This window comes from Amia ocellicauda, unplaced genomic scaffold (assembly GCF_036373705.1).
Source record: "Amia ocellicauda isolate fAmiCal2 unplaced genomic scaffold, fAmiCal2.hap1 HAP1_SCAFFOLD_64, whole genome shotgun sequence".
NCBI classification, from domain to species: domain Eukaryota; kingdom Metazoa; phylum Chordata; class Actinopteri; order Amiiformes; family Amiidae; genus Amia; species Amia ocellicauda.
The window spans coordinates 433,432-460,000 of NW_027102994.1; the positions used below are offsets into that span (position 1 = coordinate 433,432).

General features: G+C 43.4%; 21 non-coding genes and 1 pseudogene across 21 annotated transcripts; all 22 read left to right on the forward strand.

Moving 5' to 3' along the window:
- The first annotated feature begins 916 nt into the window (after positions 1 to 916).
- On the forward strand, positions 917 to 1,035 carry LOC136740306 (5S ribosomal RNA). The gene has a single exon (XR_010813144.1). It is a non-coding gene; the product is annotated as a 5S ribosomal RNA (ribosomal RNA).
- A 1,056-nt stretch (positions 1,036 to 2,091) lies between these two features.
- Positions 2,092 to 2,210, forward strand: LOC136740469 (5S ribosomal RNA). Its single transcript, XR_010813303.1, has one exon. It is a non-coding gene; the product is annotated as a 5S ribosomal RNA (ribosomal RNA).
- Positions 2,211 to 3,265: 1,055 nt separating this feature from the next.
- On the forward strand, positions 3,266 to 3,384 carry LOC136740307 (5S ribosomal RNA). Its single transcript, XR_010813145.1, has one exon. It is a non-coding gene; the product is annotated as a 5S ribosomal RNA (ribosomal RNA).
- A 1,066-nt stretch (positions 3,385 to 4,450) lies between these two features.
- LOC136740729 (uncharacterized) lies at positions 4,451 to 4,559 on the forward strand (annotated as a pseudogene).
- A 1,066-nt stretch (positions 4,560 to 5,625) lies between these two features.
- LOC136740308 (5S ribosomal RNA) lies at positions 5,626 to 5,744 on the forward strand. The gene has a single exon (XR_010813146.1). It is a non-coding gene; the product is annotated as a 5S ribosomal RNA (ribosomal RNA).
- A 1,066-nt stretch (positions 5,745 to 6,810) lies between these two features.
- LOC136740350 (5S ribosomal RNA) lies at positions 6,811 to 6,929 on the forward strand. The gene has a single exon (XR_010813186.1). It is a non-coding gene; the product is annotated as a 5S ribosomal RNA (ribosomal RNA).
- Positions 6,930 to 7,995: 1,066 nt separating this feature from the next.
- Positions 7,996 to 8,114, forward strand: LOC136740468 (5S ribosomal RNA). The gene has a single exon (XR_010813302.1). It is a non-coding gene; the product is annotated as a 5S ribosomal RNA (ribosomal RNA).
- Positions 8,115 to 9,172: 1,058 nt separating this feature from the next.
- LOC136740400 (5S ribosomal RNA) lies at positions 9,173 to 9,291 on the forward strand. Its single transcript, XR_010813236.1, has one exon. It is a non-coding gene; the product is annotated as a 5S ribosomal RNA (ribosomal RNA).
- A 1,058-nt stretch (positions 9,292 to 10,349) lies between these two features.
- Positions 10,350 to 10,468, forward strand: LOC136740309 (5S ribosomal RNA). The gene has a single exon (XR_010813147.1). It is a non-coding gene; the product is annotated as a 5S ribosomal RNA (ribosomal RNA).
- A 1,066-nt stretch (positions 10,469 to 11,534) lies between these two features.
- On the forward strand, positions 11,535 to 11,653 carry LOC136740351 (5S ribosomal RNA). The gene has a single exon (XR_010813187.1). It is a non-coding gene; the product is annotated as a 5S ribosomal RNA (ribosomal RNA).
- A 1,066-nt stretch (positions 11,654 to 12,719) lies between these two features.
- LOC136740581 (5S ribosomal RNA) lies at positions 12,720 to 12,838 on the forward strand. Its single transcript, XR_010813409.1, has one exon. It is a non-coding gene; the product is annotated as a 5S ribosomal RNA (ribosomal RNA).
- Positions 12,839 to 13,896: 1,058 nt separating this feature from the next.
- On the forward strand, positions 13,897 to 14,015 carry LOC136740480 (5S ribosomal RNA). Its single transcript, XR_010813312.1, has one exon. It is a non-coding gene; the product is annotated as a 5S ribosomal RNA (ribosomal RNA).
- Positions 14,016 to 15,081: 1,066 nt separating this feature from the next.
- On the forward strand, positions 15,082 to 15,200 carry LOC136740582 (5S ribosomal RNA). Its single transcript, XR_010813410.1, has one exon. It is a non-coding gene; the product is annotated as a 5S ribosomal RNA (ribosomal RNA).
- Positions 15,201 to 16,258: 1,058 nt separating this feature from the next.
- Positions 16,259 to 16,377, forward strand: LOC136740481 (5S ribosomal RNA). Its single transcript, XR_010813313.1, has one exon. It is a non-coding gene; the product is annotated as a 5S ribosomal RNA (ribosomal RNA).
- A 1,066-nt stretch (positions 16,378 to 17,443) lies between these two features.
- On the forward strand, positions 17,444 to 17,562 carry LOC136740352 (5S ribosomal RNA). Its single transcript, XR_010813188.1, has one exon. It is a non-coding gene; the product is annotated as a 5S ribosomal RNA (ribosomal RNA).
- A 1,066-nt stretch (positions 17,563 to 18,628) lies between these two features.
- Positions 18,629 to 18,747, forward strand: LOC136740353 (5S ribosomal RNA). The gene has a single exon (XR_010813190.1). It is a non-coding gene; the product is annotated as a 5S ribosomal RNA (ribosomal RNA).
- A 1,066-nt stretch (positions 18,748 to 19,813) lies between these two features.
- On the forward strand, positions 19,814 to 19,932 carry LOC136740650 (5S ribosomal RNA). The gene has a single exon (XR_010813473.1). It is a non-coding gene; the product is annotated as a 5S ribosomal RNA (ribosomal RNA).
- Positions 19,933 to 20,998: 1,066 nt separating this feature from the next.
- Positions 20,999 to 21,117, forward strand: LOC136740583 (5S ribosomal RNA). The gene has a single exon (XR_010813411.1). It is a non-coding gene; the product is annotated as a 5S ribosomal RNA (ribosomal RNA).
- A 1,058-nt stretch (positions 21,118 to 22,175) lies between these two features.
- On the forward strand, positions 22,176 to 22,294 carry LOC136740546 (5S ribosomal RNA). Its single transcript, XR_010813375.1, has one exon. It is a non-coding gene; the product is annotated as a 5S ribosomal RNA (ribosomal RNA).
- Positions 22,295 to 23,360: 1,066 nt separating this feature from the next.
- LOC136740532 (5S ribosomal RNA) lies at positions 23,361 to 23,479 on the forward strand. Its single transcript, XR_010813361.1, has one exon. It is a non-coding gene; the product is annotated as a 5S ribosomal RNA (ribosomal RNA).
- A 1,066-nt stretch (positions 23,480 to 24,545) lies between these two features.
- On the forward strand, positions 24,546 to 24,664 carry LOC136740432 (5S ribosomal RNA). The gene has a single exon (XR_010813267.1). It is a non-coding gene; the product is annotated as a 5S ribosomal RNA (ribosomal RNA).
- Positions 24,665 to 25,730: 1,066 nt separating this feature from the next.
- LOC136740701 (5S ribosomal RNA) lies at positions 25,731 to 25,848 on the forward strand. The gene has a single exon (XR_010813519.1). It is a non-coding gene; the product is annotated as a 5S ribosomal RNA (ribosomal RNA).
- The last annotated feature ends 721 nt before the right edge of the window (positions 25,849 to 26,569 follow it).

The following is a 26,569-nucleotide window of genomic DNA, read 5'->3' on the forward strand; positions in this document are numbered from 1 at the left end:
GTACATTCGTAAATAAATTGAGCATCATGGCTAGAAGTTACTAAATGTTGCCTAATCTTTCTCATCGAGAAATGACACAATTACAGCAACACAAAAAGGAACTCCACCGGACAAAGTTCAGTGCTCACAAGGAGCCTCATTCAACACACACGGTTCCATTCCCATTCATGCAAAGCACGAAAGTGTAAAACTTGGGAACATACTTGAGAGCAAAGATCACATTCAATCTCATTCAAGGCACGGATGTGAATGCAACGGGATGAAATTACTGAAATGATGCCTGCCCTCGAACTGTGATGATGGACTACCCGACTCGCCAATAATATTGTGTTTTGGTGTATTGAAATACAGGAGCTGCTGGATTTGTGTGTTTTCTTACCCCCTCACCATAGTTTGTCAAATGTTTAAACAACTGAACTTATATTCAAGGTTTGTTTCTCTTCATATGTTTTACTGGTTTACATTTGTCTCAGCAACCTGTTGAATGATTCTTCTGCTTTCAAAACAAAATGACAACAGGATGAATGCACACACTTGAAAATACAATACATGCAATGTTATGCATCATAGTGATGCAACCTCCTTTCAGTTTCATACTGTATGCCAATTGAAATCCTTATTGAAATGCACACCTTCTCAAGATTGAGCTTGACTGGCGTGTCAGGCACTCAATTACAGCTGTATTATCAAGACAATGTGTTCGTTTTGTAATATATAGTTCCGGTCTGGTGTGGCACCCCAGCTAACGCACAACGTTGCCACAATGTTGCCACAACGTGGCGTGTTAGCAGGGACTGTCTGCGGCGCGCTGGTGTGTCCCGGGCTTTAGAGTAGAGAGACAGTTCAACTGTAAGTATGAACGGCAGAAACGGATATTGCCTTCCCTTTAAGTAGAGCGTCAGGGACAGCCTCCCTGGCTTACGGCCATACTAGCCTGAATACGCCCGATCTCGTCCGATCTCGGAAGCTAAGCAGGCTCGGGCCTGGTCAGTACTTGGATGGGAGACCGCCTGGGAATACCAGGTGCTGTAAGCTTTTGCATCTTTTACACACCAGAGCGCGACAAATCACGAGTTTTAACTTTGGATACACGCAATTTCATCATTATTTCAGATTTGACTTCCCCAAATACACAGGCATACAATAGATCTTGTTCTCCAACGTAAACGGTCCCTAGTAAATAGGGTACATTCGTAAATAAATTGAGCATCATGGCTAGAAGTGACTAAATGTTGCCTAATCTTTCTCATCGAGAAATGACACAATTACAGCAACACAAAAAGGAACTCCACCGGACAAAGATCAGTGCTCACAAGGAGCCTCATTCAACACACACGGTTCCATTCCCATTCATGCAAAGCACGAAAGTGTAAAACTTGGGAACATACTTGAGAGCAAAGATCACATTCAATCTCATTCAAGGCACGGATGTGAATGCAACGGGATGAAATTACTGAAATGATGCCTGCCCTCGAACTGTGATGATGGACTACCCGACTCGCCAATAATATTGGGTTCTGGTGTATTGAAATACAGGAGCTGCTGGATTTGTGTGTTTTCTTACCCCCTCACCATAGTTTGTCAAATGTTTAAACAACTGAACTTATATTCAAGGTTTGTTTCTCTTCATATGTTTTACTGGTTTACATTTGTCTCAGCAACCTGTTGAATGATTCTTCTGCTTTCAAAACAAAATGACAACAGGATGAATGCACACACTTGAAAATACAATACATGCAATGTTATGCATCATAGTGATGCAACCTCCTTTCAGTTTCATACTGCATGTCAATTGAAATCCTTACTGAAATGCACACCTTCTCAAGATTGCGCTTGACTGGCGTGTCAGGCACTCAATTACAGCTGTTTTATCAAGACAAATGTGCTCGTTTTGTAAAATATAGTTCCGGTCTGGTGTGGCACCCCAGCTAACGCACAACGTTGCCACAACGTTTCGTGTTAGCAGGGACTGTCTGCGGCGCGCTGGTGTGTCCCGGGCTTTAGAGTAGAGAGACAGTTCAACTGTAAGTATGAACGGCAGAAACGGATATTGCCTTCCCTTTAAGTAGAGCGTCAGGGACAGCCTCCCTGGCTTACGGCCATACTAGCCTGAATACGCCCGATCTCGTCCGATCTCGGAAGCTAAGCAGGCTCGGGCCTGGTCAGTACTTGGATGGGAGACCGCCTGGGAATACCAGGTGCTGTTAGCTTTTGCATCTTTTACACACCAGAGCGCGACAAATCACGAGTTTTAACTTTGGATACACGCAATTTCATCATTATTTCAGATTTGACTTCCCCAAATACACAGGCATACAATAGATCTTGTTCTCCAACGTAAACGGTCCCTAGTAACTAGGGTACATTCGTAAATAAATTGAGCATCATGGCTAGAAGTGACTAAATGTTGCCTAATCTTTCTCATCGAGAAATGACACAATTACAGCAACACAAAAAGGAACTCCACCGGACAAAGATCAGTGCTCACAAGGAGCCTCATTCAACACACACGGTTCCATTCCCATTCATGCAAAGCACGAAAGTGTAAAACTTGGGAACATACTTGAGAGCAAAGATCACATTCAATCTCATTCAAGGCACGGATGTGAATGCAACGGGATGAAATTACTGAAATGATGCCTGCCCTCGAACTGTGATGATGGACTACCCGACTCGCCAATAATATTGGGTTCTGGTGTATTGAAATACAGGAGCTGCTGGATTTGTGTGTTTTCTTACCCCCTCACCATAGTTTGTCAAATGTTTAAACAACTGAACTTATATTCAAGGTTTGTTTCTCTTCATATGTTTTACTGGTTTACATTTGTCTCAGCAACCTGTTGAATGATTCTTCTGCTTTCAAAACAAAATGACAACAGGATGAATGCACACACTTGAAAATACAATACATGCAATGTTATGCATCATAGTGATGCAACCTCCTTTCAGTTTCATACTGCATGTCAATTGAAATCCTTACTGAAATGCACACCTTCTCAAGATTGCGCTTGACTGGCGTGTCAGGCACTCAATTACAGCTGTATTATCAAGACAATATGTTCGTTTTGTAATATATAGTTCCGGTCTGGTGTGGCACCCCAGCTAACGCACAACGTTGCCACAACGTTTCGTGTTAGCAGGGACTGTCTGCGGCGCGCTGGTGTGTCCCGGACTTTAGAGTAGAGAGAGAGTTCAACTGCAAGTATGAGCGGCAGAAACGGATATTGCCTTCCCTTTAAGTAGAGCGTCAGGGACAGCCTCCCTGGCTTACGGCCATACTAGCCTGAATACGCCCGATCTCGTCCGATCTCGGAAGCTAAGCAGGCTCGGGCCTGGTCAGTACTTGGATGGGAGACCGCCTGGGAATACCAGGTGCTGTAAGCTTTTGCATCTTTTACACACCAGAGGGCGACAAATCACGAGTTTTAACTTTGGATACACGCAATTTCATCATTATTTCAGATTTGACTTCCCCAAATACACAGGCATACAATAGATCTTGTTCTCCAACGTAAACGGTCCCTAGTAACTAGGGTACATTCGTAAATAAATTGAGCATCATGGCTAGAAGTGACTAAATGTTGCCTAATCTTTCTCATCGAGAAATGACACAATTACAGCAACACAAAAAGGAACTCCACCGGACAAAGTTCAGTGCTCACAAGGAGCCTCATTCAACACACACGGTTCCATTCCCATTCATGCAAAGCACGAAAGTGTAAAACTTGGGAACATACTTGAGAGCAAAGATCACATTCAATCTCATTCAAGGCACGGATGTGAATGCAACGGGATGAAATTACTGAAATGATGCCTGCCCTCGAACTGTGATGATGGACTACCCGACTCGCCAATAATATTGGGTTCTGGTGTATTGAAATACAGGAGCTGCTGGATTTGTGTGTTTTCTTACCCCCTCACCATAGTTTGTCAAATGTTTAAACAACTGAACTTATATTCAAGGTTTGTTTCTCTTCATATGTTTTACTGGTTTACATTTGTCTCAGCAACCTGTTGAATGATTCTTCTGCTTTCAAAACAAAATGACAACAGGATGAATGCACACACTTGAAAATACAATACATGCAATGTTATGCATCATAGTGATGCAACCTCCTTTCAGTTTCATACTGCATGTCAATAGAAATCCTTACTGAAATGCACACCTTCTCAAGATTGCGCTTGACTGGCGTGTCAGGCACTCAATTACAGCTGTTTTATCAAGAGAATGTGTTCGTTTTGTAATATATAGTTCCGGTCTGGTGTGGCACCCCAGCTAACGCACAACGTTGCCACAATGTTGCCACAACGTGGCGTGTTAGCAGGGACTGTCTGCGGCGCGCTGGTGTGTCCCGGGCTTTAGAGTAGAGAGACAGTTCAACTGTAAGTATGAGCGGCAGAAACGGATATTGCCTTCCCTTTAAGTAGAGCGTCAGGGACAGCCTCCCTGGCTTACGGCCATACTAGCCTGAATACGCCCGATCTCGGAAGCTAAGCAGGCTCGGGCCTGGTCAGTACTTGGATGGGAGACCGCCTGGGAATACCAGGTGCTGTAAGCTTTTGCATCTTTTACACACCAGAGGGCGACAAATCACGAGTTTTAACTTTGGATACACGCAATTTCATCATTATTTCAGATTTTACTTCCCCAAATACACAGGCATAGAATAGATCTTGTTCTCCAACGTAAACGGTCCCTAGTAACTAGTGTACATTCGTAAATAAATTGAGCATCATGGCTAGAAGTGACTAAATGTTGCCTAATCTTTCTCATCGAGAAATGACACAATTACAGCAACACAAAAAGGAACTCCACCGGACAAAGTTCAGTGCTCACAAGGAGCCTCATTCAACACACACGGTTCCATTCCCATTCATGCAAAGCACGAAAGTGTAAAACTTGGGAACATACTTGAGAGCAAAGATCACATTCAATCTCATTCAAGGCACGGATGTGAATGCAACGGGATGAAATTACTGAAATGATGCCTGCCCTCGAACTGTGATGATGGACTACCCGACTCGCCAATAATATTGGGTTCTGGTGTATTGAAATACAGGAGCTGCTGGATTTGTGTGTTTTCTTACCCCCTCACCATAGTTTGTCAAATGTTTAAACAACTGAACTTATATTCAAGGTTTGTTTCTCTTCATATGTTTTACTGGTTTACATTTGTCTCAGCAACCTGTTGAATGATTCTTCTGCTTTCAAAACAAAATGACAACAGGATGAATGCACACACTTGAAAATACAATACATGCAATGTTATGCATCATAGTGATGCAACCTCCTTTCAGTTTCATACTGCATGTCAATTGAAATCCTTACTGAAATGCACACCTTCTCAAGATTGCGCTTGACTGGCGTGTCAGGCACTCAATTACAGCTGTTTTATCAAGAGAATGTGTTCGTTTTGTAAAATATAGTTCCGGTCTGGTGTGGCACCCCAGCTAACGCACAACGTTGCCACAATGTTGCCACAACGTGGCGTGTTAGCAGGGACTGTCTGCGGCGCGCTGGTGTGTCCCGGACTTTAGAGTAGAGAGACAGTTCAACTGTAAGTATGAACGGCAGAAACGGATATTGCCTTCCCTTTAAGTAGAGCGTCAGGGACAGCCTCCCTGGCTTACGGCCATACTAGCCTGAATACGCCCGATCTCGTCCGATCTCGGAAGCTAAGCAGGCTCGGGCCTGGTCAGTACTTGGATGGGAGACCGCCTGGGAATACCAGGTGCTGTAAGCTTTTGCATCTTTTACACACCAAAGGGCGACAAATCACAAGTTTTAACTTTGGATACACGCAATTTCATCATTATTTCAGATTTGACTTCCCCAAATACACAGGCATACAATAGATCTTGTTCTCCAACGTAAACGGTCCCTAGTAACTAGTGTACATTTGTAAATAAATTGAGCATCATGGCTAGAAGTGACTAAATGTTGCCTAATCTTTCTCATCGAGAAATGACACAATTACAGCAACACAAAAAGGAACTCCACCGGACAAAGTTCAGTGCTCACAAGGAGCCTCATTCAACACACACGGTTCCATTCCCATTCATGCAAAGCACGAAAGTGTAAAACTTGGGAACATACTTGAGAGCAAAGATCACATTCAATCTCATTCAAGGCACGGATGTGAATGCAACGGGATGAAATTACTGAAATGATGCCTGCCCTCGAACTGTGATGATGGACTACCCGACTCGCCAATAATATTGGGTTCTGGTGTATTGAAATACAGGAGCTGCTGGATTTGTGTGTTTTCTTACCCCCTCACCATAGTTTGTCAAATGTTTAAACAACTGAACTTATATTCAAGGTTTGTTTCTCTTCATATGTTTTACTGGTTTACATTTGTCTCAGCAACCTGTTGAATGATTCTTCTGCTTTCAAAACAAAATGACAACAGGATGAATGCACACACTTGAAAATACAATACATGCAATGTTATGCATCATAGTGATGCAACCTCCTTTCAGTTTCATACTGCATGTCAATTGAAATCCTTACTGAAATGCACACCTTCTCAAGATTGCGCTTGACTGGCGTGTCAGGCACTCAATTACAGCTGTTTTATCAAGACAATGTGTTCGTTTTGTAATATATAGTTCCGGTCTGGTGTGGCACCCCAGCTAACGCACAACGTTGCCACAATGTTGCCACAACGTGGCGTGTTAGCAGGGACTGTCTGCGGCGCGCTGGTGTGTCCCGGGCTTTAGAGTAGAGAGACAGTTCAACTGTAAGTATGAACGGCAGAAACGGATATTGCCTTCCCTTTAAGTAGCGCGTCAGGGACAGCCTCCCTGGCTTACGGCCATACTAGCCTGAATACGCCCGATCTCGTCCGATCTCGGAAGCTAAGCAGGCTCGGGCCTGGTCAGTACTTGGATGGGAGACCCCCTGGGAATACCAGGTGCTGTAAGCTTTTGCATCTTTTACACACCAAAGGGCGACAAATCACGAGTTTTAACTTTGGATACACGCAATTTCATCATTATTTCAGATTTGACTTCCCCAAATACACAGGCATACAATAGATCTTGTTCTCCAACGTAAACGGTCCCTAGTAACTAGTGTACATTCGTAAATAAATTGAGCATCATGGCTAGAAGTGACTAAATGTTGCCTAATCTTTCTCATCGAGAAATGACACAATTACAGCAACACAAAAAGGAACTCCACCGGACAAAGTTCAGTGCTCACAAGGAGCCTCATTCAACACACACGGTTCCATTCCCATTCATGCAAAGCACGAAAGTGTAAAACTTGGGAAAATACTTGAGAGCAAAGATCACATTCAATCTCATTCAAGGCACGGATGTGAATGCAACGGGATGAAATTACTGAAATGATGCCTGCCCTCGAACTGTGATGATGGACTACCCGACTCGCCAATAATATTGGGTTCTGGTGTATTGAAATACAGGAGCTGCTGGATTTGTGTGTTTTCTTACCCCCTCACCATAGTTTGTCAAATGTTTAAACAACTGAACTTATATTCAAGGTTTGTTTCTCTTCATATGTTTTACTGGTTTACATTTGTCTCAGCAACCTGTTGAATGATTCTTCTGCTTTCAAAACAAAATGACAACAGGATGAATGCACACACTTGAAAATACAATACATGCAATGTTATGCATCATAGTGATGCAACCTCCTTTCAGTTTCATACTGCATGTCAATTGAAATCCTTACTGAAATGCACACCTTCTCAAGATTGCGCTTGACTGGCGTGTCAGGCACTCAATTACAGCTGTTTTATCAAGACAATGTGTTCGTTTTGTAATATATAGTTCCGGTCTGGTGTGGCACCCCAGCTAACGCACAACGTTGCCACAATGTTGCCACAACGTGGCGTGTTAGCAGGGACTGTCTGCGGCGCGCTGGTGTGTCCCGGACTTTAGAGTAGAGAGACAGTTCAACTGCAAGTATGAGCGGCAGAAACGGATATTGCCTTCCCTTTAAGTAGAGCGTCAGGGACAGCCTCCCTGGCTTACGGCCATACTAGCCTGAATACGCCCGATCTCGTCCGATCTCGGAAGTCAAGCAGGCTTGGGCCTGGTCAGTACTTGGATGGGAGACCGCCTTGGAATACCAGGTGCTGTAAGCTTTTGCATCTTTTACACACCAGAGGGCGACAAATCACGAGTTTTAACTTTGGATACACGCAATTTCATCAATATTTCAGATTTTACTTCCCCAAATACACAGGCATACAATAGATCTTGTTCTCCAACGTAAACGGTCCCTAGTAACTAGGGTACATTCGTAAATAAATTGAGCATCATGGCTAGAAGTGACTAAATGTTGCCTAATCTTTCTCATCGAGAAATGACACAATTACAGCAACACAAAAAGGAACTCCACCGGACAAAGTTCAGTGCTCACAAGGAGCCTCATTCAACACACACGGTTCCATTCCCATTCATGCAAAGCACGAAAGTGTAAAACTTGGGAACATACTTGAGAGCAAAGATCACATTCAATCTCATTCAAGGCACGGATGTGAATGCAACGGGATGAAATTACTGAAATGATGCCTGCCCTCGAACTGTGATGATGGACTACCCGACTCGCCAATAATATTGGGTTCTGGTGTATTGAAATACAGGAGCTGCTGGATTTGTGTGTTTTCTTACCCCCTCACCATAGTTTGTCAAATGTTTAAACAACTGAACTTATATTCAAGGTTTGTTTCTCTTCATATGTTTTACTGGTTTACATTTGTCTCAGCAACCTCAGCAAGAATGATTCTTCTGCTTTCAAAACAAAATGACAACAGGATGAATGCACACACTTGAAAATACAATACATGCAATGTTATGCATCATAGTGATGCAACCTCCTTTCAGTTTCATACTGCATGTCAATTGAAATCCTTACTGAAATGCACACCTTCTCAAGATTGCGCTTGACTGGCGTGTCAGGCACTCAATTACAGCTGTATTATCAAGACAATGTGTTCGTTTTGTAATATATAGTTCCGGTCTGGTGTGGCACCCCAGCTAACGCACAACGTTGCCACAACGTTTCGTGTTAGCAGGGACTGTCTGCGGCGCGCTGGTGTGTCCCGGACTTTAGAGTAGAGAGACAGTTCAACTGCAAGTATGAGCGGCAGAAACGGATATTGCCTTCCCTTTAAGTAGAGCGTCAGGGACACCCTCCCTGGCTTACGGCCATACTAGCCTGAATATGCCCGATCTCGTCCGATCTCGGAAGCTAAGCAGGCTCGGGCCTGGTCAGTACTTGGATGGGAGACCGCCTGGGAATACCAGGTGCTGTAAGCTTTTGCATCTTTTACACACCAGAGGGCGACAAATCACGAGTTTTAACTTTGGATACACGCAATTTCATCATTATTTCACATTTGACTTCCCCAAATACACAGGCATACAATAGATCTTGTTCTCCAACGTAAACGGTCCCTAGTAACTAGGGTACATTCGTAAATAAATTGAGCATCATGGCTAGAAGTGACTAAATGTTGCCTAATCTTTCTCATCGAGAAATGACACAATTACAGCAACACAAAAAGGAACTCCACCGGACAAAGTTCAGTGCTCACAAGGAGCCTCATTCAACACACACGGTTCCATTCCCATTCATGCAAAGCACGAAAGTGTAAAACTTGGGAACATACTTGAGAGCAAAGATCACATTCAATCTCATTCAAGGCACGGATGTGAATGCAACGGGATGAAATTACTGAAATGATGCCTGCCCTCGAACTGTGATGATGGACTACCCGACTCGCCAATAATATTGGGTTCTGGTGTATTGAAATACAGGAGCTGCTGGATTTGTGTGTTTTCTTACCCCCTCACCATAGTTTGTCAAATGTTTAAACAACTGAACTTATATTCAAGGTTTGTTTCTCTTCATATGTTTTACTGGTTTACATTTGTCTCAGCAACCTCAGCAAGAATGATTCTTCTGCTTTCAAAACAAAATGACAACAGGATGAATGCACACACTTGAAAATACAATACATGCAATGTTATGCATCATAGTGATGCAACCTCCTTTCAGTTTCATACTGCATGTCAATTGAAATCCTTACTGAAATGCACACCTTCTCAAGATTGCGCTTGACTGGCGTGTCAGGCACTCAATTACAGCTGTATTATCAAGACAATGTGTTCGTTTTGTAATATATAGTTCCGGTCTGGTGTGGCACCCCAGCTAACGCACAACGTTGCCACAACGTTTCGTGTTAGCAGGGACTGTCTGCGGCGCGCTGGTGTGTCCCGGACTTTAGAGTAGAGAGACAGTTCAACTGCAAGTATGAGCGGCAGAAACGGATATTGCCTTCCCTTTAAGTAGAGCGTCAGGGACAGCCTCCCTGGCTTACGGCCATACTAGCCTGAATACGCCCGATCTCGTCCGATCTCGGAAGCTAAGCAGGCTCGGGCCTGGTCAGTACTTGGATGGGAGACCGCCTGGGAATACCAGGTGCTGTAAGCTTTTGCATCTTTTACACACCAAAGGGCGACAAATCACAAGTTTTAACTTTGGATACACGCAATTTCATCATTATTTCAGATTTGACTTCCCCAAATACACAGGCATACAATAGATCTTGTTCTCCAACGTAAACGGTCCCTAGTAACTAGTGTACATTTGTAAATAAATTGAGCATCATGGCTAGAAGTGACTAAATGTTGCCTAATCTTTCTCATCGAGAAATGACACAATTACAGCAACACAAAAAGGAACTCCACCGGACAAAGTTCAGTGCTCACAAGGAGCCTCATTCAACACACACGGTTCCATTCCCATTCATGCAAAGCACGAAAGTGTAAAACTTGGGAACATACTTGAGAGCAAAGATCACATTCAATCTCATTCAAGGCACGGATGTGAATGCAACGGGATGAAATTACTGAAATGATGCCTGCCCTCGAACTGTGATGATGGACTACCCGACTCGCCAATAATATTGGGTTCTGGTGTATTGAAATACAGGAGCTGCTGGATTTGTGTGTTTTCTTACCCCCTCACCATAGTTTGTCAAATGTTTAAACAACTGAACTTATATTCAAGGTTTGTTTCTCTTCATATGTTTTACTGGTTTACATTTGTCTCAGCAACCTGTTGAATGATTCTTCTGCTTTCAAAACAAAATGACAACAGGATGAATGCACACACTTGAAAATACAATACATGCAATGTTATGCATCATAGTGATGCAACCTCCTTTCAGTTTCATACTGCATGTCAATTGAAATCCTTACTGAAATGCACACCTTCTCAAGATTGCGCTTGACTGGCGTGTCAGGCACTCAATTACAGCTGTTTTATCAAGACAATGTGTTCGTTTTGTAATATATAGTTCCGGTCTGGTGTGGCACCCCAGCTAACGCACAACGTTGCCACAATGTTGCCACAACGTGGCGTGTTAGCAGGGACTGTCTGCGGCGCGCTGGTGTGTCCCGGGCTTTAGAGTAGAGAGACAGTTCAACTGTAAGTATGAACGGCAGAAACGGATATTGCCTTCCCTTTAAGTAGCGCGTCAGGGACAGCCTCCCTGGCTTACGGCCATACTAGCCTGAATACGCCCGATCTCGTCCGATCTCGGAAGCTAAGCAGGCTCGGGCCTGGTCAGTACTTGGATGGGAGACCCCCTGGGAATACCAGGTGCTGTAAGCTTTTGCATCTTTTACACACCAAAGGGCGACAAATCACGAGTTTTAACTTTGGATACACGCAATTTCATCATTATTTCAGATTTGACTTCCCCAAATACACAGGCATACAATAGATCTTGTTCTCCAACGTAAACGGTCCCTAGTAACTAGTGTACATTCGTAAATAAATTGAGCATCATGGCTAGAAGTGACTAAATGTTGCCTAATCTTTCTCATCGAGAAATGACACAATTACACCAACACAAAAAGGAACTCCACCGGACAAAGTTCAGTGCTCACAAGGAGCCTCATTCAACACACACGGTTCCATTCCCATTCATGCAAAGCACGAAAGTGTAAAACTTGGGAAAATACTTGAGAGCAAAGATCACATTCAATCTCATTCAAGGCACGGATGTGAATGCAACGGGATGAAATTACTGAAATGATGCCTGCCCTCGAACTGTGATGATGGACTACCCGACTCGCCAATAATATTGGGTTCTGGTGTATTGAAATACAGGAGCTGCTGGATTTGTGTGTTTTCTTACCCCCTCACCATAGTTTGTCAAATGTTTAAACAACTGAACTTATATTCAAGGTTTGTTTCTCTTCATATGTTTTACTGGTTTACATTTGTCTCAGCAACCTGTTGAATGATTCTTCTGCTTTCAAAACAAAATGACAACAGGATGAATGTACACACTTGAAAATACAATACATGCAATGTTATGCATCATAGTGATGCAACCTCATTTCAGTTTCATACTGCATGTCAATTGAAATCCTTACTGAAATGCACACCTTCTCAAGATTGCGCTTGACTGGCGTGTCAGGCACTCAATTACAGCTGTATTATCAAGACAATGTGTTCGTTTTGTAAAATATAGTTCCGGTCTGGTGTGGCACCCCAGCTAACGCACAACGTTGCCACAATGTTGCCACAACGTGGCGTGTTAGCAGGGACTGTCTGCGGCGCGCTGGTGTGTCCCGGGCTTTAGAGTAGAGAGACAGTTCAACTGTAAGTATGAACGGCAGAAACGGATATTGCCTTCCCTTTAAGTAGAGCGTCAGGGACAGCCTCCCTGGCTTACGGCCATACTATCCTGAATACGCCCGATCTCGTCAGATCTCGGAAGCTAAGCAGGCTCGGGCCTGGTCAGTACTTGGATGGGAGACCGCCTGGGAATACCAGGTGCTGTAAGCTTTTGCATCTTTTACACTCCAGAGGGCGACAAATCACGAGTTTTAACTTTGGATACACGCAATTTCATCATTATTTCAGATTTGACTTCCCCAAATACACAGGCATACAATAGATCTTGTTCTCCTACGTAAACGGTCCCTAGTAACTAGGGTACATTCGTAAATAAATTGAGCATCATGGCTAGAAGTGACTAAATGTTGCCTAATCTTTCTCATCGAGAAATGACACAATTACAGCAACACAAAAAGGAACTCCACCGGACAATGTTCAGTGCTCACAAGGAGCCTCATTCAACACACACGGTTCCATTCCCATTCATGCAAAGCACGAAAGTGTAAAACTTGGGAACATACTTGAGAACAAAGATCACATTCAATCTCATTCAAGGCACGGATGTGAATGCAACGGGATGAAATTACTGAAATGATGCCTGCCCTCGAACTGTGATGATGGACTACCCGACTCGCCAATAATATTGGGTTCTGGTGTATTGAAATACAGGAGCTGCTGGATTTGTGTGTTTTCTTACCCCCTCACCATAGTTTGTCAAATGTTTAAACAACTGAACTTATATTCAAGGTTTGTTTCTCTTCATATGTTTTACTGGTTTACATTTGTCTCAGCAACCTCAGCAAAAATGATTCTTCTGCTTTCAAAACAAAATGACAACAGGATGAATGCACACACTTGAAAATACAATACATGCAATGTTATGCATCATAGTGATGCAACCTCCTTTCAGTTTCATACTGCATGTCAATTGAAATCCTTATTGAAATGCACACCTTCTCAAGATTGCGCTTGACTGGCGTGTCAGGCACTCAATTACAGCTGTATTATCAAGACAATGTGTTCGTTTTGTAAAATATAGTTCCGGTCTGGTGTGGCACCCCAGCTAACGCACAACGTTGCCACAACGTTTCGTGTTAGCAGGGACTGTCTGCGGCGCGCTGGTGTGTCCCGGACTTTAGAGTAGAGAGACAGTTCAACTGCAAGTATGAGCGGCAGAAACGGATATTGCCTTCCCTTTAAGTAGAGCGTCAGGGACAGCCTCCCTGGCTTACGGCCATACTAGCCTGAATACGCCCGATCTCGTCCGATCTCGGAAGCTAAGCAGGCTCGGGCCTGGTCAGTACTTGGATGGGAGACTGCCTGGGAATACCAGGTGCTGTAAGCTTTTGCATCTTTTACACACCAGAGGGCGACAAATCACGAGTTTTAACTTTGGATACACGCAATTTCATCATTATTTCAGATTTGACTTCCCCAAATACACAGGCATACAATAGATCTTGTTCTCCAACGTAAACGGTCCCTAGTAACTAGTGTACATTCGTAAATAAATTGAGCATCATGGCTAGAAGTGACTAAATGTTGCCTAATCTTTCTCATCGAGAAATGACACAATTACACCAACACAAAAAGGAACTCCACCGGACAAAGTTCAGTGCTCACAAGGAGCCTCATTCAACACACACGGTTCCATTCCCATTCATGCAAAGCACGAAAGTGTAAAACTTGGGAAAATACTTGAGAGCAAAGATCACATTCAATCTCATTCAAGGCACGGATGTGAATGCAACGGGATGAAATTACTGAAATGATGCCTGCCCTCGAACTGTGATGATGGACTACCCGACTCGCCAATAATATTGGGTTCTGGTGTATTGAAATACAGGAGCTGCTGGATTTGTGTGTTTTCTTACCCCCTCACCATAGTTTGTCAAATGTTTAAACAACTGAACTTATATTCAAGGTTTGTTTCTCTTCATATGTTTTACTGGTTTACATTTGTCTCAGCAACCTGTTGAATGATTCTTCTGCTTTCAAAACAAAATGACAACAGGATGAATGTACACACTTGAAAATACAATACATGCAATGTTATGCATCATAGTGATGCAACCTCATTTCAGTTTCATACTGCATGTCAATTGAAATCCTTACTGAAATGCACACCTTCTCAAGATTGCGCTTGACTGGCGTGTCAGGCACTCAATTACAGCTGTATTATCAAGACAATGTGTTCGTTTTGTAAAATATAGTTCCGGTCTGGTGTGGCACCCCAGCTAACGCACAACGTTGCCACAATGTTGCCACAACGTGGCGTGTTAGCAGGGACTGTCTGCGGCGCGCTGGTGTGTCCCGGGCTTTAGAGTAGAGAGACAGTTCAACTGTAAGTATGAACGGCAGAAACGGATATTGCCTTCCCTTTAAGTAGAGCGTCAGGGACAGCCTCCCTGGCTTACGGCCATACTATCCTGAATACGCCCGATCTCGTCAGATCTCGGAAGCTAAGCAGGCTCGGGCCTGGTCAGTACTTGGATGGGAGACCGCCTGGGAATACCAGGTGCTGTAAGCTTTTGCATCTTTTACACTCCAGAGGGCGACAAATCACGAGTTTTAACTTTGGATACACGCAATTTCATCATTATTTCAGATTTGACTTCCCCAAATACACAGGCATACAATAGATCTTGTTCTCCTACGTAAACGGTCCCTAGTAACTAGGGTACATTCGTAAATAAATTGAGCATCATGGCTAGAAGTGACTAAATGTTGCCTAATCTTTCTCATCGAGAAATGACACAATTACAGCAACACAAAAAGGAACTCCACCGGACAAAGTTCAGTGCTCACAAGGAGCCTCATTCAACACACACGGTTCCATTCCCATTCATGCAAAGCACGAAAGTGTAAAACTTGGGAACATACTTGAGAACAAAGATCACATTCAATCTCATTCAAGGCACGGATGTGAATGCAACGGGATGAAATTACTGAAATGATGCCTGCCCTCGAACTGTGATGATGGACTACCCGACTCGCCAATAATATTGGGTTCTGGTGTATTGAAATACAGGAGCTGCTGGATTTGTGTGTTTTCTTACCCCCTCACCATAGTTTGTCAAATGTTTAAACAACTGAACTTATATTCAAGGTTTGTTTCTCTTCATATGTTTTACTGGTTTACATTTGTCTCAGCAACCTCAGCAAAAATGATTCTTCTGCTTTCAAAACAAAATGACAACAGGATGAATGCACACACTTGAAAATACAATACATGCAATGTTATGCATCATAGTGATGCAACCTCCTTTCAGTTTCATACTGCATGTCAATTGAAATCCTTATTGAAATGCACACCTTCTCAAGATTGCGCTTGACTGGCGTGTCAGGCACTCAATTACAGCTGTATTATCAAGACAATGTGTTCGTTTTGTAAAATATAGTTCCGGTCTGGTGTGGCACCCCAGCTAACGCACAACGTTGCCACAACGTTTCGTGTTAGCAGGGACTGTCTGCGGCGCGCTGGTGTGTCCCGGACTTTAGAGTAGAGAGACAGTTCAACTGCAAGTATGAGCGGCAGAAACGGATATTGCCTTCCCTTTAAGTAGAGCGTCAGGGACAGCCTCCCTGGCTTACGGCCATACTAGCCTGAATACGCCCGATCTCGTCCGATCTCGGAAGCTAAGCAGGCTCGGGCCTGGTCAGTACTTGGATGGGAGACTGCCTGGGAATACCAGGTGCTGTAAGCTTTTGCATCTTTTACACACCAGAGGGCGACAAATCACGAGTTTTAACTTTGGATACACGCAATTTCATCATTATTTCAGATTTGACTTCCCCAAATACACAGGCATACAATAGATCTTGTTCTCCAACGTAAACGGTCCCTAGTAACTAGTGTACATTCGTAAATAAATTGAGCATCATGGCTAGAAGTGACTAAATGTTGCCTAATCTTTCTCATCGAGAAATGACACAATTACACCAACACAAAAAGGAACTCCACCGGACAAAGTTCAGTGCTCACAAGGAGCCTCATTCAACACACACGGTTCCATTCCCATTCATGCAAAGCACGAAAGTGTAAAACTTGGGAAAATACTTGAGAGCAAAGATCACATTCAATCTCATTCAAGGCACGGATGTGAATGCAACGGGATGAAATTACTGAAATGATGCCTGCCCTCGAACTGTGATGATGGACTACCCGACTCGCCAATAATATTGGGTTCTGGTGTATTGAAATACAGGAGCTGCTGGATTTGTGTGTTTTCTTACCCCCTCACCATAGTTTGTCAAATGTTTAAACAACTGAACTTATATTCAAGGTTTGTTTCTCTTCATATGTTTTACTGGTTTACATTTGTCTCAGCAACCTGTTGAATGATTCTTCTGCTTTCAAAACAAAATGACAACAGGATGAATGCACACACTTGAAAATACAATACATGCAATGTTATGCATCATAGTGATGCAACCTCCTTTCAGTTTCATACTGCATGTCAATTGAAATCCTTACTGAAATGCACACCTTCTCAAGATTGCGCTTGACTGGCGTGTCAGGCACTCAATTACAGCTGTTTTATCAAGACAATGTGTTCGTTTTGTAATATATAGTTCCGGTCTGGTGTGGCACCCCAGCTAACGCACAACGTTGCCACAATGTTGCCACAACGTGGCGTGTTAGCAGGGACTGTCTGCGGCGCGCTGGTGTGTCCCGGGCTTTAGAGTAGAGAGACAGTTCAACTGTAAGTATGAACGGCAGAAACGGATATTGCCTTCCCTTTAAGTAGCGCGTCAGGGACAGCCTCCCTGGCTTACGGCCATACTAGCCTGAATACGCCCGATCTCGTCCGATCTCGGAAGCTAAGCAGGCTCGGGCCTGGTCAGTACTTGGATGGGAGACCCCCTGGGAATACCAGGTGCTGTAAGCTTTTGCATCTTTTACACACCAAAGGGCGACAAATCACGAGTTTTAACTTTGGATACACGCAATTTCATCATTATTTCAGATTTGACTTCCCCAAATACACAGGCATACAATAGATCTTGTTCTCCAACGTAAACGGTCCCTAGTAACTAGTGTACATTCGTAAATAAATTGAGCATCATGGCTAGAAGTGACTAAATGTTGCCTAATCTTTCTCATCGAGAAATGACACAATTACACCAACACAAAAAGGAACTCCACCGGACAAAGTTCAGTGCTCACAAGGAGCCTCATTCAACACACACGGTTCCATTCCCATTCATGCAAAGCACGAAAGTGTAAAACTTGGGAAAATACTTGAGAGCAAAGATCACATTCAATCTCATTCAAGGCACGGATGTGAATGCAACGGGATGAAATTACTGAAATGATGCCTGCCCTCGAACTGTGATGATGGACTACCCGACTCGCCAATAATATTGGGTTCTGGTGTATTGAAATACAGGAGCTGCTGGATTTGTGTGTTTTCTTACCCCCTCACCATAGTTTGTCAAATGTTTAAACAACTGAACTTATATTCAAGGTTTGTTTCTCTTCATATGTTTTACTGGTTTACATTTGTCTCAGCAACCTGTTGAATGATTCTTCTGCTTTCAAAACAAAATGACAACAGGATGAATGCACACACTTGAAAATACAATACATGCAATGTTATGCATCATAGTGATGCAACCTCCTTTCAGTTTCATACTGCATGTCAATTGAAATCCTTACTGAAATGCACACCTTCTCAAGATTGCGCTTGACTGGCGTGTCAGGCACTCAATTACAGCTGTTTTATCAAGACAATGTGTTCGTTTTGTAATATATAGTTCCGGTCTGGTGTGGCACCCCAGCTAACGCACAACGTTGCCACAATGTTGCCACAACGTGGCGTGTTAGCAGGGACTGTCTGCGGCGCGCTGGTGTGTCCCGGGCTTTAGAGTAGAGAGACAGTTCAACTGTAAGTATGAACGGCAGAAACGGATATTGCCTTCCCTTTAAGTAGCGCGTCAGGGACAGCCTCCCTGGCTTACGGCCATACTAGCCTGAATACGCCCGATCTCGTCCGATCTCGGAAGCTAAGCAGGCTCGGGCCTGGTCAGTACTTGGATGGGAGACCCCCTGGGAATACCAGGTGCTGTAAGCTTTTGCATCTTTTACACACCAAAGGGCGACAAATCACGAGTTTTAACTTTGGATACACGCAATTTCATCATTATTTCAGATTTGACTTCCCCAAATACACAGGCATACAATAGATCTTGTTCTCCAACGTAAACGGTCCCTAGTAACTAGTGTACATTCGTAAATAAATTGAGCATCATGGCTAGAAGTGACTAAATGTTGCCTAATCTTTCTCATCGAGAAATGACACAATTACACCAACACAAAAAGGAACTCCACCGGACAAAGTTCAGTGCTCACAAGGAGCCTCATTCAACACACACGGTTCCATTCCCATTCATGCAAAGCACGAAAGTGTAAAACTTGGGAAAATACTTGAGAGCAAAGATCACATTCAATCTCATTCAAGGCACGGATGTGAATGCAACGGGATGAAATTACTGAAATGATGCCTGCCCTCGAACTGTGATGATGGACTACCCGACTCGCCAATAATATTGGGTTCTGGTGTATTGAAATACAGGAGCTGCTGGATTTGTGTGTTTTCTTACCCCCTCACCATAGTTTGTCAAATGTTTAAACAACTGAACTTATATTCAAGGTTTGTTTCTCTTCATATGTTTTACTGGTTTACATTTGTCTCAGCAACCTGTTGAATGATTCTTCTGCTTTCAAAACAAAATGACAACAGGATGAATGTACACACTTGAAAATACAATACATGCAATGTTATGCATCATAGTGATGCAACCTCATTTCAGTTTCATACTGCATGTCAATTGAAATCCTTACTGAAATGCACACCTTCTCAAGATTGCGCTTGACTGGCGTGTCAGGCACTCAATTACAGCTGTATTATCAAGACAATGTGTTCGTTTTGTAAAATATAGTTCCGGTCTGGTGTGGCACCCCAGCTAACGCACAACGTTGCCACAATGTTGCCACAACGTGGCGTGTTAGCAGGGACTGTCTGCGGCGCGCTGGTGTGTCCCGGGCTTTAGAGTAGAGAGACAGTTCAACTGTAAGTATGAACGGCAGAAACGGATATTGCCTTCCCTTTAAGTAGAGCGTCAGGGACAGCCTCCCTGGCTTACGGCCATACTATCCTGAATACGCCCGATCTCGTCCGATCTCGGAAGCTAAGCAGGCTCGGGCCTGGTCAGTACTTGGATGGGAGACTGCCTGGGAATACCAGGTGCTGTAAGCTTTTGCATCTTTTACACACCAGAGGGCGACAAATCACGAGTTTTAACTTTGGATACACGCAATTTCATCATTATTTCAGATTTGACTTCCCCAAATACACAGGCATACAATAGATCTTGTTCTCCAACGTAAACGGTCCCTAGTAACTAGTGTACATTCGTAAATAAATTGAGCATCATGGCTAGAAGTGACTAAATGTTGCCTAATCTTTCTCATCGAGAAATGACACAATTACACCAACACAAAAAGGAACTCCACCGGACAAAGTTCAGTGCTCACAAGGAGCCTCATTCAACACACACGGTTCCATTCCCATTCATGCAAAGCACGAAAGTGTAAAACTTGGGAAAATACTTGAGAGCAAAGATCACATTCAATCTCATTCAAGGCACGGATGTGAATGCAACGGGATGAAATTACTGAAATGATGCCTGCCCTCGAACTGTGATGATGGACTACCCGACTCGCCAATAATATTGGGTTCTGGTGTATTGAAATACAGGAGCTGCTGGATTTGTGTGTTTTCTTACCCCCTCACCATAGTTTGTCAAATGTTTAAACAACTGAACTTATATTCAAGGTTTGTTTCTCTTCATATGTTTTACTGGTTTACATTTGTCTCAGCAACCTGTTGAATGATTCTTCTGCTTTCAAAACAAAATGACAACAGGATGAATGTACACACTTGAAAATACAATACATGCAATGTTATGCATCATAGTGATGCAACCTCATTTCAGTTTCATACTGCATGTCAATTGAAATCCTTACTGAAATGCACACCTTCTCAAGATTGCGCTTGACTGGCGTGTCAGGCACTCAATTACAGCTGTATTATCAAGACAATGTGTTCGTTTTGTAAAATATAGTTCCGGTCTGGTGTGGCACCCCAGCTAACGCACAACGTTGCCACAATGTTGCCACAACGTGGCGTGTTAGCAGGGACTGTCTGCGGCGCGCTGGTGTGTCCCGGGCTTTAGAGTAGAGAGACAGTTCAACTGTAAGTATGAACGGCAGAAACGGATATTGCCTTCCCTTTAAGTAGAGCGTCAGGGACAGCCTCCCTGGCTTACGGCCATACTATCCTGAATACGCCCGATCTCGTCAGATCTCGGAAGCTAAGCAGGCTCGGGCCTGGTCAGTACTTGGATGGGAGACCGCCTGGGAATACCAGGTGCTGTAAGCTTTTGCATCTTTTACACTCCAGAGGGCGACAAATCACGAGTTTTAACTTTGGATACACGCAATTTCATCATTATTTCAGATTTGACTTCCCCAAATACACAGGCATACAATAGATCTTGTTCTCCTACGTAAACGGTCCCTAGTAACTAGGGTACATTCGTAAATAAATTGAGCATCATGGCTAGAAGTGACTAAATGTTGCCTAATCTTTCTCATCGAGAAATGACACAATTACAGCAACACAAAAAGGAACTCCACCGGACAAAGTTCAGTGCTCACAAGGAGCCTCATTCAACACACACGGTTCCATTCCCATTCATGCAAAGCACGAAAGTGTAAAACTTGGGAACATACTTGAGAACAAAGATCACATTCAATCTCATTCAAGGCACGGATGTGAATGCAACGGGATGAAATTACTGAAATGATGCCTGCCCTCGAACTGTGATGATGGACTACCCGACTCGCCAATAATATTGGGTTCTGGTGTATTGAAATACAGGAGCTGCTGGATTTGTGTGTTTTCTTACCCCCTCACCATAGTTTGTCAAATGTTTAAACAACTGAACTTATATTCAAGGTTTGTTTCTCTTCATATGTTTTACTGGTTTACATTTGTCTCAGCAACCTCAGCAAAAATGATTCTTCTGCTTTCAAAACAAAATGACAACAGGATGAATGCACACACTTGAAAATACAATACATGCAATGTTATGCATCATAGTGATGCAACCTCCTTTCAGTTTCATACTGCATGTCAATTGAAACCCTTACTGAAATGCACACCTTCTCAAGATTGCGCTTGACTGGCGTGTCAGGCACTCAATTACAGCTGTTTTATCAAGACAATGTGTTCGTTTTGTAATATATAGTTCCGGTCTGGTGTGGCACCCCAGCTAACGCACAACGTTGCCACAACGTTTCGTGTTAGCAGGGACTGTCTGCGGCGCGCTGGTGTGTCCCGGACTTTAGAGTAGAGAGACAGTTCAACTGCAAGTATGAGCGGCAGAAACGGATATTGCCTTCCCTTTAAGTAGAGCGTCAGGGAGAGCCTCCCTGGCTTACGGCCATACTAGCCTGAATACGCCCGATCTCGTCCGATCTCGGAAGCCAAGCAGGCTCGGGCCTGGTCAGTACTTGGATGGGAGACCGCCTGGGAATAACAGGTGCTGTAAGCTTTTGCATCTTTTACACACCAGAGGGCGACAAATCACGAGTTTTAACTTTGGATACACGCAATTTCATCATTATTTCAGATTTGACTTCCCCAAATACACAGGCATACAATAGATCTTGTTCTCCAACGTAAACGGTCCCTAGTAACTAGGGTACATTCGTAAATAAATTGAGCATCATGGCTAGAAGTGACTAAATGTTGCCTAATCTTTCTCATCGAGAAATGACACAATTACAGCAACACAAAAAGGAACTCCACCGGACAAAGTTCAGTGCTCACAAGGAGCCTCATTCAACACACACGGTTCCATTCCCATTCATGCAAAGCACGAAAGTGTAAAACTTGGGAACATACTTGAGAGCAAAGATCACATTCAATCTCATTCAAGGCACGGATGTGAATGCAACGGGATGAAATTACTGAAATGATGCCTGCCCTCGAACTGTGATGATGGACTACCCGACTCGCCAATAATATTGGGTTCTGGTGTATTGAAATACAGGAGCTGCTGGATTTGTGTGTTTTCTTACCCCCTCACCATAGTTTGTCAAATGTTTAAACAACTGAACTTATATTCAAGGTTTGTTTCTCTTCATATGTTTTACTGGTTTACATTTGTCTCAGCAACCTGTTGAATGATTCTTCTGCTTTCAAAACAAAATGACAACAGGATGAATGCACACACTTGAAAATACAATACATGCAATGTTATGCATCATAGTGATGCAACCTCCTTTCAGTTTCATACTGCATGTCAATTGAAATCCTTACTGAAATGCACACCTTCTCAAGATTGCGCTTGACTGGCGTGTCAGGCACTCAATTACAGCTGTTTTATCAAGAGAATGTGTTCGTTTTGTAATATATAGTTCCGGTCTGGTGTGGCACCCCAGCTAACGCACAACGTTGCCACAATGTTGCCACAACGTGGCGTGTTAGCAGGGACTGTCTGCGGTGCGCTGGTGTGTCCCGGGCTTTAGAGTAGAGAGACAGTTCAACTGTAAGTATGAACGGCAGAAACGGATATTGCCTTCCCTTTAAGTAGAGCGTCAGGGACAGCCTTCCTGGCTTACGGCCATACTAGCCTGAATACGCCCGATCTCGTCCGATCTCGGAAGCTAAGCAGGCTCGGGCCTGGTCAGTACTTGCATGGGAGACCGCCTGGGAATACCAGGTGCTGTAGGCTTTGGCATCTTTTACACACCAGAGGGCGACAAATCACGAGTTTTAACTTTGGATACACGCAATTTCATCATTATTTCAGATTTGACTTCCCCAAATACACAGGCATACAATAGATCTTGTTCTCCAACGTAAACGGTCCCTAGTAACTAGGGTACATTCGTAAATAAATTGAGCATCATGGCTAGAAGTGACTAAATGTTGCCTAATCTTTCTCATCGAGAAATGACACAATTACAGCAACACAAAAAGGAACTCCACCGGACAAAGTTCAGTGCTCACAAGGAGCCTCATTCAACACACACGGTTCCATTCCCATTCATGCAAAGCACGAAAGTGTAAAACTTGGGAACATACTTGAGAGCAAAGATCACATTCAATCTCATTCAAGGCACGGATGTGAATGCAACGGGATGAAATTACTGAAATGATGCCTGCCCTCGAACTGTGAAGATGGACTACCCGACTCGCCAATAATATTGGGTTCTGGTGTATTGAAATACAGGAGCTGCTGGATTTGTGTGTTTTCTTACCCCCTCACCATAGTTTGTCAAATGTTTAAACAACTGAACTTATATTCAAGGTTTGTTTCTCTTCATATGTTTTACTGGTTTACATTTGTCTCAGCAACCTGTTGAATGATTCTTCTGCTTTCAAAACAAAATGACAACAGGATGAATGCACACACTTGAAAATACAATACATGCAATGTTATGCATCATAGTGATGCAACCTCCTTTCAGTTTCATACTGCATGTCAATTGAAATCCTTACTGAAATGCACACCTTCTCAAGATTGCGCTTGACTGGCGTGTCAGGCACTCAATTACAGCTGTTTTATCAAGAGAATGTGTTCGTTTTGTAATATATAGTTCCGGTCTGGTGTGGCACCCCAGCTAACGCACAACGTTGCCACAATGTTGCCACAACGTGGCGTGTTAGCAGGGACTGTCTGCGGCGCGCTGGTGTGTCCCGGGCTTTAGAGTAGAGAGACAGTTCAACTGTAAGTATGAACAGCAGAAACGGATATTGCCTTCCCTTTAAGTAGAGCGTCAGGGACAGCCTTCCTGGCTTACGGCCATACTAGCCTGAATACGCCCGATCTCGTCCGATCTCGGAAGCCAAGCAGGCTCGGGCCTGGTCAGTACTTGGATGGGAGACCGCCTGGGAATACCAGGTGCTGTAAGCTTTTGCATCTTTTACACACCAGAGGGCGACAAATCACGAGTTTTAACTTTGGATACACGCAATTTCATCATTATTTCAGATTTGACTTCCCCAAATACACAGGCATACAATAGATCTTGTTCTCCAACGTAAACGGTCCCTAGTAACTAGGGTACATTCGTAAATAAATTGAGCATCATGGCTAGAAGTGACTAAATGTTGCCTAATCTTTCTCATCGAGAAATGACACAATTACAGCAACACAAAAAGGAACTCCACCGGACAAAGTTCAGTGCTCACAAGGAGCCTCATTCAACACACACGGTTCCATTCCCATTCATGCAAAGCACGAAAGTGTAAAACTTGGGAACATACTTGAGAGCAAAGATCACATTCAATCTCATTCAAGGCACGGATGTGAATGCAACGGGATGAAATTACTGAAATGATGCCTGCCCTCGAACTGTGATGATGGACTACCCGACTCGCCAATAATATTGGGTTCTGGTGTATTGAAATACAGGAGCTGCTGGATTTGTGTGTTTTCTTACCCCCTCACCATAGTTTGTCAAATGTTTAAACAACTGAACTTATATTCAAGGTTTGTTTCTCTTCATATGTTTTACTGGTTTACATTTGTCTCAGCAACCTGTTGAATGATTCTTCTGCTTTCAAAACAAAATGACAACAGGATGAATGCACACACTTGAAAATACAATACATGCAATGTTATGCATCATAGTGATGCAACCTCCTTTCAGTTTCATACTGCATGTCAATTGAAATCCTTACTGAAATGCACACCTACTCAAGATTGCGCTTGACTGGCGTGTCAGGCACTCAATTACAGCTGTTTTATCAAGAGAATGTGTTCGTTTTGTAATATATAGTTCCGGTCTGGTGTGGCACCCCAGCTAACGCACAACGTTGCCACAATGTTGCCACAACGTGGCGTGTTAGCAGAGACTGTCTGCGGCGCGCTGGTGTGTCCCGGGCTTTAGAGTAGAGAGACAGTTCAACTGTAAGTATGAACAGCAGAAACGGATATTGCCTTCCCTTTAAGTAGAGCGTCAGGGACAGCCTTCCTGGCTTACGGCCATACTAGCCTGAATACGCCCGATCTCGTCCGATCTCGGAAGCTAAGCAGGCTCGGGCCTGGTCAGTACTTGGATGGGAGACGCCTGGGAATACCAGGTGCTGTTGGCTTTGGCATCTTTTACACACCAGAGGGCGACAAATCACGAGTTTTAACTTTGGATACACGCAATTTCATCATTATTTCAGATTTGACTTCCCCAAATACACAGGCATACAATAGATCTTGTTCTCCAACGTAAACGGTCCCTAGTAACTAGGGTACATTCATAAATAAATTGAGCATCATGGCTAGAAGTGACTAAATGTTGCCTAATCTTTCTCATCGAGAAATGACACAATTACAGCAACACAAAAAGGAACTCCACCGGACAAAGTTCAGTGCTCACAAGGAGCCTCATTCAACACACACGGTTCCATTCCCATTCATGCAAAGCACGAAAGTGTAAAACCTGGGAACATACTTGAGAGCAAAGATCACATTCAATCTCATTCAAGGCACGGATGTGAATGCAACGGGATGAAATTACTGAAATGATGCCTGCCCTCGAACTGTGATGATGGACTACCCGACTCGCCAATAATATTGGGTTCTGGTGTATTGAAATACAGGAGCTGCTGGATTTGTGTGTTTTCTTACCCCCTCACCATAGTTTGTCAAATGTTTAAACAACTGAACTTATATTCAAGGTTTGTTTCTCTTCATATGTTTTACTGGTTTACATTTGTCTCAGCAACCTCAGCAAAAATGATTCTTCTGCTTTCAAAACAAAATGACAACAGGATGAATGCACACACTTGAAAATACAATACATGCAATGTTATGCATCAT